The sequence below is a fragment of the Corylus avellana genome, chromosome ca6, assembly GCF_901000735.1.
Source record: "Corylus avellana chromosome ca6, CavTom2PMs-1.0".
Lineage (NCBI taxonomy): Eukaryota > Viridiplantae > Streptophyta > Magnoliopsida > Fagales > Betulaceae > Corylus > Corylus avellana.
The window spans coordinates 6,043,194-6,046,148 of record NC_081546.1 but is presented as its reverse complement, the minus strand read 5'-3'; positions in this window follow the sequence as shown (position 1 = coordinate 6,046,148).

Sequence of the window (2,955 nt, the reverse complement as noted above, 5' to 3'; positions counted from 1 at the left end):
CCTTCCCCTTTAGCTTCTGCTGAAACTGATGAGGACAGTTTTGCAACATCCACGTGTACCCCCTTTGTCTCCTTTTTTTCTGCCACCTTGCAAGTCTCCTTAAGGAGGGAATCTGCAGCATTAATTGGAGGATCCATCTGAACGTTTGTGTGCGACATTTTAATTCCCCCATCCTTCTTTTTGGCTCCACCCATGTTTAGCGCTTCATTAATGCCTTGCGTCAATCCCTCCACCGAATCATTAAGGGAAAATTCCGTTTCATTCCTCGGCACTTTAATGCAGGAATCCGTTTGGTTAGGGGATTCGCATCCATGCCGTGTGTAATTAGCTCCTTCATCAATGCCGTGAATTTTGCCCCTATTATTTTCGCCCGTAACGTCTGCCGTTGAGTCTTCCGGCGAAGGTCGGTGAGACCCCTGATCGGCAATGGGCTTTTCCGGTGAAGAAACTCCCATTTCAACCGAGGTCTCACGCTCCCTGTAGTGACCGGTCCTTGCCTGATTTTCACGAGACCTGCTGGACTGCTCGTTCGAGTGGGTTTGATCTTCAGTTTCACTTCGATTATACGCTCCCCTTGGTCTCCCTCTGTTTTCTTCGAACTTTCTGGTGGGAGAAAGAACGCGCATCCAAGGACCGTATTGGGGCTTACTCCCTGGAGGGAGTGTGTTAATGCAGCCTCCCCTTCCATGCTTGATCACTCCACACTTAGAGCATACTCGAGGAAGTTTCTCGTACTGGAAAGAAATCCATTCCGACTTCCCTTTCAGTTTCACACGCCTACCTCTGGGAATCGGTTTGTGGAGATCGAACTTAATGCGAACTCGTAAGAATTTTCCCCAGCCAATTCCATCTTCATCTGTTTCCACCTCTTCTACCATTCCCATGGTCGACCCTATTAAACTCAAAAGAAATCACAAGCATCATGGCCTATTATTTAGCTTGCCAATTTGCTTCAATTAGAGAATATACTAGATTGATCGGAACTCAACAGATTTTGTGGTGTTTGTCCTTTAACTTGGTGTCCACTTAGGGCTCGCAATTTTGACACGACCTGCGAATCCAACACGAACATAACACAAAGTTATAGGGTTTGGGTTTACCCTATGTCCACTCCCCTTTTTGCCACCCTATGACCTGTTAACCCATTTTGCCACCCCTAGTCCACTCCCCTTCACTTTCTTTTTGAGAAGAGAAGATAAAAAATTACTTAAGTATATATAGTTCATTTCATTTGAATGCTTGCATATCTTTTACAATTTTTTTTTTTTTTTTAACAAATTATCTCTTCATTGAATTATCTCTGCATATCTTTTACATTAAACGAAGGTTAAATAAATGAAGATACGAGTACCATCACCACAAATGTTGTAAAAATATATTTATGTAAAATTTGTAAATGTTTAAAATCATCTTCCATGTTGGAGTAAGTTTCACATGCAGTAACAATTTCAAAATTCATTGCATTCATATTGACCAGAGCAAGAGGAACAATTTACAAAAACCATAAATTAAATTCACAAACAGTAATAATTAATTGCATACGTGGTTCAAGTGATCAGTTTGCTCTCAACTTGATTTTATTCAATGTATTGTTTTTGGTTACATTTAGCTTAGGGTACAATCAGTGGCAGAACCAGACAATTTATATTGGGGGTGTCGCTAAAATTTTGTAGGCGTCCTAAAAATTTGGTAATTCACACACACACACACACTATATATATATATATATATATATATATATATATCACAAAAAAAAAAAAAATCTATAAAAAAGACAGAAATACAAAAAAAATAAAAAAAAATTATGGGTAATGAAATAATAATTTGGTACCTTGCATAAGAGATTTTAGATTAGAAACACTAGAGGCCACCCTCTTGACATTAACATCATTCGGAGGAAATTTCACCACAAGTTTATGCAAGAATAAGGCAATATACACCAAAAGATCTAATTCAAGTTTCTCCAAGAATAAATCAATATACACCAAAAGATCTAATTTAAACCATACCAAGCTTTCCAACACCCAAACAGAAACAACAAGCCCTTTCAGCAATTAAACAACAGGAAAAGAAAGTGGGAAACTTGTATATAAACTTGGTGATCACGTGGCTTTACAGCACCTAGTGCCAAAAATGTCAACCAAACAATTGGTGATTATATATATTTTATCCCAGAATTCTCAGACCAAATATCGACTTTGGTCCTTCAATTTCTCTTCATTTTGTGGCTTTACGAAAAAAAAAAAAAAAAATCACACGCTACCTGTCTATCAGATAATTTCGCTTACTTAGAACATGTCTCTCGAGAGGACTATGAAAAGGAGACAATCAGACAACAATACAATTCTATAATTTCTTTGTATTTCCTCAATCTTCTCAGAAACCAAACAAAGTGTGTAAACATTTTTTTTTTCTTCTTATTTACTTGCTGACAATTTTGAAGCATAATCATATTTAACCACCATAACTAGAACACTAGAGAGACAACAAAACAGAAAATAAAAGAAAAAGGTTAATTTTGTTGTCGTTTCTCGGCAAAAAAACAGTAGTCAAATCCATACCTGAACAAAGTACTTGACAGCGAGACTAGCAAGGCTGTCCCCCCTCACAAGGCGATGTGTAATGACGAACTTGCCGATCCCACTGCCCCTCCAGAAGCTCCCAAAGACAGGTTATGGAGTAATGGAGATTGGAGGATGGACTATGGAGCGTCTGTGTCTGAGTCTCGAAGATAGTGAGATAGAAAGAACGAAAGAGAGAGAGTCTAACTTTCGGGGTGCTGGGTAGGTAAAAAGAAAATTTTTTTTATTATTATTATTTTTTTATTTTGTGGGTGCCGTAGGTAGGGGAAAAAAAAATTCAAATCACGGCACCCCCAAAGGTTAACGTGGCTCTGCCACTGGGTGCAATAGACTTTAAAATCTCTAATTGTTGATGTGGTACCACAAAAGGTTA